Raw genomic sequence first — 13,248 nt, 5'->3', positions numbered from 1 at the left:
TCTTATTAATGACATGGAAAAAGGTGGCATGACATGTATTTTGCCTCTCATGGGTTTGTGCATTATTTAGGGCTGTATCTTAGAAGCCCTTACTATCACAGCCTCACTATCACTCTTTCTCTTCTGTGACAGAATTATATTCCACTCTACCTGATTGTGTTCTGTCCATATTTACTACAAACATTTAATTTGTATGTACAGTCTTTCATTTTATCTGTTTAAGCTCCCGAAGGCTGCCAGGATAGTTTTTCAAGGATTTTCAGAGAAAGAGGAGAGAGCAGTGCAATTGGACAAGTCACTAAATCTCTCTGGTTCTATAAAATAAAGTAATGCCTATCTGCAACAACCTCACAGAATTTAATCCATAGATTTTAAATGATATACTGCCTTTGAAATCCTGTGTAAAGTACAGAGTTCTACATGGTTATTCATTTTTCATTATTAGGATGGGGCCAGTAATCTAGAATCTTTGTGTGATTCTTGGACTGGCCAATAATAGCTTTGTTGGTTCTGGTCCAAAAAAGGCTGGCTGTGGGGTGGAGGAAGAAGTGGAGAAGCAAAAGGCATTTGCGTACCCACCCCACTATCTTACAATAAAAAATCATTTTTATTTGTGTGTCTTATTACTATCAGGACAAATCCCTTGTATGCTATCTAATCTATCAAATAACTCACCCATGAAATGAAATATACTTAAGTGTCAATCCAAATTTATCACACATGAGTATTTCTTATAAGGAACTTATTTCTGCGTAATGAGAATTGGGTGTGCTCTGAAGCAATAGCTCTCAACCTTGTCTGAATGCTGGAATTACCTGGGAAATGAAAAACAAAATTTCCAATGCCCAACTAGAACCCCAGACCAATTAAATTAGAATATCTAGCAATTCTTCTAAGCAGCCAATATTGAGAAAATTGCGTTAAAAGATTTATCCCGCCCATTACATTTTTTGTGTGTCTATTCCCAGTAAAGGGTTACTTTTTGTTGATGGTCACTTGCATATATAGATGAGACAAAGTTTGGCGTGGGAGATATTTAAGGATCAACAGATGTGGAAGGAAAAGGGAGCAAGTGAGATTAGCAGAGGGAAAAATCAGTGATGCCGGTCTTACAAAGCCTAGGTCAACCCCTTAGGGTCCTCTGGAGCATACTTGCCTGTCAGAGTTGTCCTATGATGGGAGTCACCCCTTTAAACCCCTTTCGCGATTCATTACTTGCTGTGGGCCACCCTGGAAAGGACATGCCTCGGGGAAGATGGCTCTGTCTGTGGCTGAGGCAAGCCCTGAATGAGCTGAGAGCTGGGGGAACAAGTTTTTCCTTGAAGAAGATATGGGTGACACTTTTCCACCACTGCCACCTGACCCTCAGTTTCCTCATTTGCCAAATGCTGACAATAATAATTCATCTCCAAGAATTGTGATGATTAAATGGCTACTGTACATAAATTGCCTACAACAGCGAGGGGTACAGAGTAAGCCCTTGACAAATATTACTGGTGATGACCATAATGTAACATCACTATAGAATTTTTTTTTTTTATCGGAAAGAAAAAAAAAATTAACACAACATTTAGAAATCATACCATTCTACATATGCACTCAGTAATTCTTAACATCATCACATAGATGCATGATCATCGTTTCTTAGTACATTTGCATCGGTTTAGAGGAACTAGCAACACAACATAAAAAGATATAAAATGTTAATATAGAGAAAAGAAATAAAAATAGTAATAATAGTAAAAAACAAAACAAAAACAAAAACAAAAAAAACTCTATAGCTCAGATGCAGCTTCATTCAGTGTTTTAACATGATTACTTTACAATTAGGTATTATTGTGCTGTCCATTTTTGAGTTTTTGTATCTAGTCCTGTTACACAGTCTGTATCCCTTCAGCTTCAATTACCCATTATCTTACCCTGTTTCTAACTACTGGTGGACTCTGTTACCAATGACATATTTCAAGTTTATTTGTGCATCAAAGAACTTCATCAAGAAAGTAGAAAGACAGCCTACACAATGGGAGACAATATTTGGAAACGACATATCAGATAAAGGTCTAGTATCCAGAATTTATAAAGAGATAGTCCAACTCAACAACAAAAAGACAGCCAACCCAATTACAAAATGGGAAAAAGACTTGAACAGACACCTCTCAGAAGAGGAAATACGAATGGCCAAAAGGCACATGAAGAGATGCTCAATGTCCCTGGCCATTAGAGAAATGCAAATCAAAACCACAATGAGAAATCATCTCACACCCACCAGAATGGCCATTATCAACAAAACAGAAAATGACAAGTGCTGGAGAGGATGCGGAGAAAGAGGCACACTTATCCACTGTTGGTGGGAATATCAAATGGTGCAACCACTGTGGAAGGCAGTTTGGCGATTCCTCAAAAAGCTGAATATAGAATTGCCATACGACCCAGCAATACCATTGCTAGGTATCTACTCAAAGGACTTAAGGGCAAAGACACAAACGGACATTTGCACACCAATGTTTATAGCAGCGTTATTTACAATTGCAAAGAGATGGAAACAGCCAAAATGTCCATCAACAGAAGAATGGCTAAACAAACTGTGGTATATACATACGATGGAATATTATGCAGCTTTAAGACAAGATAAACTTATGAAGCATGTAATAACATGGACGGACCTAGAGAATATTATGCTGAGTGAGTCCAGCCAAAAACTAAAGGACAAATACTATAGAATTTTTGAGCTGTAAAGAAAGTTGGTTCTTAAACTTCAGCATGCATTAGAATCACCTAGAGGGCTTGTTAAATCACAGATTTCTGGACCGTAGCCTCAGAGTTGCTGGTTCAGTAAGTCTTAGATGGGGTTTGAGAATTTGCATTTCTGATTAGTTCCAAGGTGATGCTGTGACTGCTGGTTTTTCACTTGAGGTCTACTCAGGAAACGATAAGCCAAGATCCTGTAGTTAGCTAGTAGCCAAACTGGAATTATATCACACTTACTCTACCCAGTATGCTGCTCTTTCCTCAGTTGTAGTAACCCCTGCCATCGTCACTTCAGTGCTAAAATAACTTCTTCAGAGCTGAAACCAGCTACAGAGAATAAAAATATTTTGTTTGAACTAAGGTTTCTCAAATGTGACTAATCACATATGTAACATTTAAATTGGTGCATTTGTTTCCTGAATCCCTCCAGGTAATTACTTTTATGGAATAATTCCTAGTGGTACATTTTCCTTTTCAAGCACTCCCAAGGATACATGAAATGAAAGATAAGTGATTTTGCATAAAGCTTAATTATGAAGTTCGAGTAACAGAAAAATACTATATAACATAAATCAAACTTTAATGTAGCTGCCAAGTGGAAGTCATGAGGGTTCCTGAATGACCAAAGACTGAGAGCCTATATAGAAGCACTATTCCTTCTTCAGGCTGTCATCTGAGATTGGGGACATGCTTACTTCTGTATTTATCCTTCCGACTTTCTCGAGATTCTACTGTGGACCTGACTGCCATCTCCCACCCGCAGTACCGTACATGCCTACCTAACACACATGCCAAACTCTTCCCAGGGGTCAATAGCTCTTTATCTTCCCCCTCCCGAGGCTCTCTCTTGCATGTGGCAAGTACTAAATCTTGAAGAAAAGAAACAAACACACAGAACTGCATGTGTTCAGTTGCAACCTCACCTCTCTCCTAATTGCTCTGTGTCTGTACTACCCACAACTCCACTTGGTTCTCGCAACCCTGCGTCCCCTTGTCATGACTGTGCATCACAGGGCCCTGCTGGTTCTGGAGTAGGAGGGGAACTGGACCATTTTCTGGGGTGTCATCTAATTTTTGCTTTTACTCCTTCCTGAATGTCAGTGATCTCTTTTCATTTGTTCTCATAGAATCACTCATTACTTTTAGAGTCAGCTTCCCAACCTGAGGTCTCCCTCCAAGGACCTCATGCTGAGGCATATTCCTGCCCAATAGCTCTATCACACATAATAGATATTTTCAAGGAGTATGCAAAGAAGGTGTGAGCATAGATTTTACTACTGCTCAGCTTCTTATTTGAAATCAGAGCAGATGGGAATTGAGGAGTCAGAGGACTTAATCTTAAAATGCACTGAATGGCTCAGATTGGCAAAGGGGGCTGGGAATGGAGAAGAATCCTATGGAGCCCCACAGCTATCATTGTTCATTAGCCATTAGGCTTCAACTGGACCTTCCTTTTCTCTTTTCCTGACTCATGATGGAAACAAAGAGGCAGAAGTGACAATAAGACTGGCTGTATACTATGTGGGGCCCAGTACAAAATGAACATGCAGGGACTTTCTGAAAAAAAAAAACATTAAGAATTTCAAGACAGTGAGAACAGAGCATTAAACCAAACATGGGGTCTTCCTGAGGGTGGGGCCTGGGTGACTGCACGGGTTGCATGCCCATCAAGACCTGCCCTGAGTGAAATCATATGGACCCTGGGTGACCATACGTACCGTTGGCTTTTGGTCCAGACGCATCAGGTAATGTGTGTGTGACATCCAGCTGGAAAATTCTTCTACTCCACCTGCTTCGCCTTGACCTTGGTACACTATGAGGACTCTGTGCAGCTTTGGCCACTGCTCTAAGGAGCAGTGTAAAGTGATCGGAGGGCAGAATACTCATTGGGAACATCATAACTATTCTGCAAACTTAATGCTGCCAGATGGAAACAGGTCCCCAGAAAGTTAACTGTGAAAAAGAGAGAACAGTCCTGAGACAATGGTCTACTCAGACTCTTATCTACCTAAGGTTCATTTTTGAGCTGAGTTTTCACTGGGGGAGGCAGTCAGACCAGGATTGAAGAACTGATTGCTTTCTGACCTAGATATGCCTCTAAGCTGCTGTCATTGGGGAGCACAAAATATGCTCTGTGGGTGAACACAGCTTGAGGAAAGCCTCTTATCTCAAAAATTTAAAGCTGTTAATGCTTGGGCTTTATGTTCTTTTCTTAACAAAGCACCTGAGAAATAGCAAAATCAAGGGAGAGGGAGGCACAGTCCAGGTGATATGGCTGGGGACTTGTGAGCATCTTCTTGTTCTTCGTGTTCTGGAGAAAAGCTGGACGCTGGTCTTTCTCAGACAGGTTCCAATAGTTGAGGAGAGGAAAAACAAATGCAAAAACTGCTGATACTTAGGCATACTTAATGGTTAAACTTCTGCTAGGCTTGCTGCTATCCCATTGTTCTAAGAACTTCGGTGTGTGTGTGTGTGTGTGTGTGTGTGTGTGCAAGTGGGAAGCAATTGTGTTTTATAAAATTGTAACATTAATTCCAAAAGGTCCTCGGGATAGTAGGTCTTGATTCTTTTTCTCCCTTGCACGGGTCATGTTTATTGTAAGATTTTTTTTTCCTGCAGTGAAGTGCAGTCTATACAAGTATGGATGTTCCTTACCCCTCAAAATTTTAAATGACTTCAAAAATAGTTTCACAGAAAGCAAAAAGATGTATATAAGTCAACAGTTTTGTGAGCTCATTACTGAAACAGAACTTTGATTTTATTGCTTTTATAATTGCACAAACTGGAAGGATGGAGGAAAAAAGGTATGGCATAGTATTAAGTTTAGCTCAAAGAAAGGCCTATTGCCCATATTAAGTATTCTTCTGATTCTTTTGAGTTATTCCAGCATTTCAGAATGAGAAATGTGGAGAGTGAGACCAAAGACATCCTCTGAGGAGATGGGTGGAGAGATATTTGACAGTTCCCAAGAATTAAAGGCAACTTTCAGAAACTAAGCTTCTTTGGGGCAAAAAAATGTCTCCACTCTTTTTTTTACTTTTACTTCTAATATGGTTTCTTTCTTTAGTGGAAATATTGTTGGTTAAATGGAAGCAAATGAAGTTTGGAATGTTTTAGTTGAATTATAATACACCGCAGCTCCAGTTGTTTCAGTAACTTATATAGCAGGTCTGCTTATGAAGACTCTGAGGGGTGGAGTACTTTCTAATTTGCTACTCTGGTCAATTTTGACAGGTTCTTTGCAATTTCAGTTCCATAGGTTTTATTTTCATCTCTGACGTTTAGAGATTGGCCCTACCATTTCAGCAAACAAAGTTCGTAACCATAGATAATCTGTTAAAACGTAGGTGAGACAGCAGAGGGAGTATTCCAGGAAACAGGGAATGAAAAATGCCCGAGTGTTTTTTTAAGTATGGTGTGTGGCATTATCACTCATCATATTTTAGTCTTGAAGATGCCTAATGGCTGGTACTACATTATAGCAGTTATTTCACTCTAGTACCTCTGCTGTCTTATTCTCTGTATTTGAATCTGGATTTAATTGGGATTTTGTCTTCAAGGGTGAAATAGGGATTCAGCTTTACTTTATATAGCAGTTACTTTGTTGTGCTTGCACCCTTTTGCTTTATTCATTTCTGCAGGATTTAATTCTTATGGCCTTCAAGTCGTAAGTCCTTTGGTCCATGGGGGCTCCTTTTCTTTAGCTGTTTTGATTGAAGTAATTTTCAGTTCAATCAAGATAGAGCTCTCTTAATTTCCTCTGGAACTTGACTACTTTTTTCACTTTCCAGTGCCTTCAGGCCATTTTTATTTTATTTTATTTTTACCCACAATTAATAGTTGTTATCTGTAAGAAGGGGAGCTCCAATAGGAGCTTATTTTGCCGTGTTGGAAAATGGGTGCTAGTTTTATTTTGAAAAAAGTGTGGGAACCATAATCTTTTCAGTGTTCAGGATATTTTAAGAGTTAATTCAGCTGTGGGTACATTGCAGATATACAATAAATGTTTGTTAAATGAATAAATGGATTGAACAGCTGGTCTGATTTCTTTTTTCACTGAAATAGAAGGTTGGGTGACCTAATTAGATAAAATAAAGTATCTCACTTTTGTTATTCTATGAATCCAATTGGTGAACTTGGTGAGGAAGCAGTGATTTTTAGGTTTATCTGCGTTGTTTTTGCTTGTGGGTTCTTGTTTCACTTAAACTGTTTTAGTTTGTTAAATCTGTCAGAGTGCAATATAATAGAAATGGATTGGCTCTTACAACGGACATTTATTAATTTACAATGTACAGTTTTCAGGCCATGAAAATGTGCAACTCAAGACATCAACAGGGGTGATATGTGAACTCTGAAGATAGGCTGCTGACATCCAGGAAACTTTGTCACATGGGAAGGCACATGGCTGGTATCTGCTGGTCTGTAGCTCCTGGGTTTCAGCTTCAGCTTCTTGTTCCAGTGGCTGCCTCTCTGAGCTCTTTGGGTCCTCTATTCGCTTCTCCAGGGCTTTTCTTTATAAGTTTCCCTTAATTTCATCTCCGAGCTTCTCTGAGCTCTCTGGTTCTTTTCTGTGTGTCCTTTGCCTTCTTATAAAGGGGCCCAGTATGAGGAGTAAGACCCTACCTTGAGTGGAGTAGATCTTATCTCAGTTGAGATAATCTAATCAAAAAATCCCACCTACAATAGGTCTGCACCCACAGGAATGGATTAAAAGAGCATGACCTCTTCTAGGGTATATAACAGCTTCAAACCACCACAGTAACATTTTCTGCAAATACCTGCAATAGTTTTTCAGCAACACAGATCAGTCACCCAGAAAAGAAATATACCTTTGATTTTGGAACAATAAGATAAACAGTCTTTGTCATTGTTTTGAAGAAAAAGATTTCAATCGTGAAACAGACCCTCAACTAAATACTATTGTTTTATCTTATAGTAAAATAATGGAACTAATGATTTATTGAAAAACAGCCATTCTCACTTATGTGTTATAAAGGATGCGAAATATGAACAATAAACAGTCCATAATTATGAGAAACTAATTTAATTGATTTTCCCCCAAATAATTGAATTACTGAAGTAATAGTTAAAGAAATCAAACAGATATTTGATCCAATTCCTCATAAAATATTTACTTAATATTCAAAATACTTACATATGTATGGATTAAAATTGATTTTATGGATAGCAATTCAGGACCAGCAATACAATATAATTGAACATCAAATTACTCAGAAGGTTTATTTTTTAATTTTCATTTTATTTTTAACTTTTTTTATTGTCTAGTATAACATAGGCATAAAGCAAAGAAATAAAAAAACAATAGTTTTCAAAGCACTCTTCAACAAGTAGTTACAGGACAGATCCCAGAGTTTGTCATGGGCTACCATATAATCTTCTCATATTTTTCCTTCTAGCTGCTCCAGAATATAGGAGGCTAGGGGGCTTAAATTTTGTTTTTTTTTTACTATCATGTAAGAAGGTTTATTTTTGAGCAACACTGTGTAACTTGGAATGAAGAAAGTTTGTGGAAAAGGAAAGAAGGAAATTAGGAACAAATATTTGAAAACCACTTATTGCTTAAGGGAATATTGGACATTGAAGTACTTAAATATTTTTTTAAAAATTACTCAGAAATAGTCAGAGATTGGGAGACACTGAAAAAGTGGGTATGGAAGCTATGGTGGTTTTAAAAATATGTCCACTAATTTTAAGATAGTCCTCCTTATCAAATGGCAAAATAAAATCCCCTCTCCCCCCTCCTGGAATGTGAATGGACTTAGTGATTCACTTCTCATCAAGAAAATGTGGTGGAAACTATGAGCTGTGACTTCTGAGGCCAGGTTGTAAAAGCCATTACCACTTCTGCCTTGCTCTTACTTATGTCACTCGCTCAGGAGAAGCCAGTCACCATGTCATCATCCATTCAAGAGTCCCTATGGATAAGTCCATCAGTGAAGCATCTTGCCAAGAGCTAGCACCAATTTAATAGCCATATGAGTGAGCCTCAGTCAAGGCTAGCTTCAGTCAGGCTTTCTGATAACTTTAGATGATTGCAGCTCCAGATGACGTGTTGACTAAAACATCATGAGACACTGAGCCAGAGCTATACAGCTAAGCTGTGCTTGGATGCCTGACTCACAGAAACAGTGATAAAATAAATGTTTGTTTCTGTTTCAATCAACCAAGTTCTGAGATAAGTTGTTGCACAGCAATAGATATTTACTACAGGGGTTCATGACAGTCTAGTTATGTTTATTTGAATTTTTACTTAGAACTTTCAGGAGACCTTATGTAACACTGTGCTTAATTAGATGTTTTACAACCTATTTTGGGGGTTGAGGTCAGTTTTTTTGAATGTAGATGGAGATTTTCACTCATTTCTCTCTGGCATTGAGATTTTGGGAGGGGTGGTACACTGAGAGAACTAGAGTAAGGTAGAAATGAGGTATAATTTTGAAGGTCCATATCTTTGATATACAGTCTATCAATGCAAAATTACTTTTCACTTAAGTGAATAGCCATTAAAAAGCAAATACACTTGGGAGAATAAAGTCCATCAGTCTTTTGCACGTCACTGTAGATTATTTAAATTGAAAATTAAATTACCCAAAACTTGGTTAGAACATGCTGAAATAGGACATTTAGGGAAGACATACTTGGAACACAAACAAGGTAGAGTGGGTTAACCAGGAAAGGGCCCTGCAGCAGATTTTAAGAAGCTGAAAAACAAGTTGAAAGGAAAGAAAACTAAGAACTGAAGCATCTTTATTTCAAAAGATGTACAGAAAGAGAATAGGAAATGAGACTGGAAAGAAAAATGGTTGAAGCCAAAGATCAAGAACTCCTATGCTAAAAAATTTGTCCTTGGACCCTGTCGTGATTATGTTCAGAATGCTATTGGAAATCTTCTTGGTGCCCTATTTGGTTTATTATTAAATGTATCAAGTTTAATGCTTGCCTTGCACTATATATATGAAAGGTTTGCCTGAGTTGCGATACATGGGCCACATTACATAAAGTGTATGCATGTGCATTGGTGGGGTGGTGCTATACCAATTCAGCTAAAGTCCTGGCTGAACCTCATTCTTTTTTGCATCTCCCTCATCACAGCAGTGCAGTCATATTTTACTGGCAAGATAATCATTTCTCAGTAAAATGTTTTTCCTCCTAGATTTTACAAACCAATAAAAGGTTGGGGCTTTGTATTATCCATTTCATGTTCCCCATTAAATAGGTTGGTATTTCCCCATTGAAATAAACATTTGTGCAATTGTGTTGCATATGGTGTGCTGGTTTGAAAGGATGTATGTCCCCTAGAAAAGCCATGTTTTAATCTAAATGCTATTTCATAAAGGCAGAATAATCCCTATTCAATACGTATGTTTGAAACTGTAATCAGATCATCTCCCTGGATGATGTGATTAAATCAAGAGTGGTTGTTAAACTGGATTAGATGACAACATGTCTCCACCCATTTGGGTGGGTCTTGATTAGTTTCTGGAGTCCTATAAAAGAGGAAACATTCTGGAGAAAGAAAGAAATTTGGAGAGAGCAGAGAATGCTGCAGCACCATGAAGCAGAGAGTCTACGAGTCAGCGACCTTTGGAGATGAAGAAGGAAAACACCTCCTGGGGAGCTTCATGGAACAGGAAGCCAGGAGAGAAACCTAGTAGATGACGCCATGTTCACCATCTGCCCCCTTCCAGCTGAGAGAGAAGCCCTGACTGTGTTTGCCGTGAGTCTTCTCATTTGAGAGAGAAACCTTGAACTTCATTGGCCTCCTTGAACCAAGGTATCTTTCTCTGGATGCCTTTGATCGGACATTTCTATAGACTTGTTGTAATTGGGACATTGTCTCAGCCTTAGAACTGTAAACTAACAACTTATTAAATTCTCCTTTTTTTTATTTTTTTATTTTTTTTTTTAAAGGAAAGACAGAGAGAAGGAAGGAAGGATAGAAGGAAGGAAGTAAGGAAGAAAGGGAAACATCTTTTAAACATTTTCTTGTTTTATTGTATTTTGTTACATGGGCTGGGGCCGGGAATCGAACCGAGGTCCTCCGGCATAGCAGGCAAGCACTTTGCCCGCTGAGCCACCGCGGCCCGCCCTAAATTCTCCTTTTTAAAAGCCATTCTGTTTCTGATATATTGCATTCTGGCAGCTGGCAAACTAGAACACAAGCCAAGGGAGAGGATGCTGGCCATTGCTGGCCTTGAATCCTTAACTTCCCTGTCTTTGTTCTAATTCATGTGCACCCTTAAATTAAACTTTAATTTTTGTTAATATGGTCCACATCTTACCTCTCTGCAACCAAAAGATCCAAATGAACACCATATTAAATAAAATCAATGGTATATCCATTAATTGGGGCAGTCCTGGATTACTTAATCTGACTCCTTGTTGACATCTCCACTTCCTTCCTCATTTGTCTATCCCATCTTCCACCACATTCTACTCATCCAGTGACCACGGCACTCCTAAACCTATTCATCCCCTTCCATTTTTCTTTCTCCTTCCAAGTCCACCCAATGTTCCTAACTAGGCTTCCCAAACTCAACACTCCACGCTTCGCCTCATTGGTGCCTCAACACTCCACGCTTCGCCTCATTGGTGCCTCAACACTCCACGCTTCGCCTCATTGGTGCCTCAACACTCCACGCTTCGCCTCATTGGTGCCTCAACACTCCACGCTTCGCCTCATTGGTGCCTCAACACTCCACGCTTCGCCTCATTGGTGCATGAAGAGAGCACTCTCTTTAGAGAGTGCTTAAGACAGTCAAGAGAGTTCAGAGAAGCTGAGAATGAAAATGTCACACAGGAGGCCAGAAGGACCCACGGGAGCTAAGAGAGCCATTTTGAAACCAACCCAGGAGAGAAGGGCCAGCCGATGCTGCCCCATGCCTTACCAGCTGACAGAGGTGCTCTAGATGCTGGCACCTTTCTTCAGAGTCCAGGGATCACCTTGTTGTTAAGGCACGTAATGCCTTAATTCAGACATTTCCATAGTTTTAGAACTGTAAATTTGTAGCCTAATAAATCCCCTTTGTAAAAGCTGATCTATTTCTGGTATATTGCATTCAGCAGCTTTAGCAAACCAAAACAATCATATTTGCTTGTTTATTTATTTGTTTAATTATTACAGATAACTCACAATATTTACCCATGCAGATCCAAATCTATAAAGTATTAATAACAAGAAAAACTTTTGAAATATCTGTTTGAAAAAGCAAGTTTACTTTTATAACCTCTCATTGAGACCCCTACATTATTTTATAAATTCATCTTCAACTTGCTTCAGATTTTCCCCAGTACTCTAAATCCTGCATCGTATGTGTTGGGCGATTTTTCAACCTCTCCTCTTAAAAACAAATGGGGGGGGGGTCTCTGCAGCTCTTTGGAGATGAAACACCGGCAGCCTTTTCTGACTTCAGGGGTGGGCATGCAGAGACAGACTCTTCCATATCTAGCGTCTGCTTCCTTTAATACCCTTCAAGGTCTTTGCTCTGCATATCTCAAAACTCCTTCAAAATCACTTCAAACCACTTCAGACCTTTCTGGGACAATAAATGCTCCCACAGCATAGCTGTTCCTGTCAAATTGATTGGACCGCGTTTTAGAGGAGGACGATATTAATGTCCTTTCTCTCTCTCCTCACAAACCAAACACTCATTAAAGCAACACGCGAGTCATAGAAACATATTTCTCTGGTGTGGTTCTGTGGTCACATTACTGGAAATGAATATTTCTGATGCTGTAGTTGCTGGTATGATAAAAATCTAAGCAGATGATGGTATTTATATTCCAAGCGCTAAGGGCATTTTAGCACCTCTTCTGGCATCGGGGCCTCATTGAGTTTTTTTGGGTTCTTGCCAGCTGAAAATAGGGTCGTTCTTTTTGGTGGCCCAGTGGTCAGTGAGAGTGGTTTGTGTGAAGCCACTGTATGACAGGCTCAGGAAGACCCACACAAAGGCAGGCCATGAACGAGAGAGGAGCACGATTTACATTTACTATGTGCTTTGCCTCAGGCACCTGGTATGATGCCTTCATCCCAGAGGGTTTTGAAAAGCAAAAGGCAGATACAGGCATGCAGGGGAAACAGAACAAATCTGCTAAATGCAAAGGCCTTAGAAATGCTCAAATCCCACTGGGGGACAGAAGGAAGCTTATAGAAACATATTGTGAGTGGAGATGACAAAGTGTAGTGATCTTCAAAAATCTGCCGTAACTTTCTGGTTCAGGTTTTGTTTCCCTGAAGGCAGAGGAGTGAGATTTTTCTATTTCTCCTTATTTGGGGTTCACATCGGATAAAACTTACCTTGACTCTATGGGTGAGTATTTGGAGCGAATGCTTGTGTTTCCAGTGTGAGAATAACTTTGGAAAGGAAGATGTGTTGGTTGGTGATGGAGAATGATGCTGAGCCCGTTTTGAGGCAATTTATGCATCTGCAGTAACATGCTTTTTGATAACATAGAACTGAATGTGTGACATTTGAAAAT

The sequence above is a fragment of the Tamandua tetradactyla genome, chromosome 22 (genome assembly GCF_023851605.1).
Source record: "Tamandua tetradactyla isolate mTamTet1 chromosome 22, mTamTet1.pri, whole genome shotgun sequence".
Classification (NCBI taxonomy): domain Eukaryota; kingdom Metazoa; phylum Chordata; class Mammalia; order Pilosa; family Myrmecophagidae; genus Tamandua; species Tamandua tetradactyla.
Note: the sequence above shows the minus strand (reverse complement) of the source record.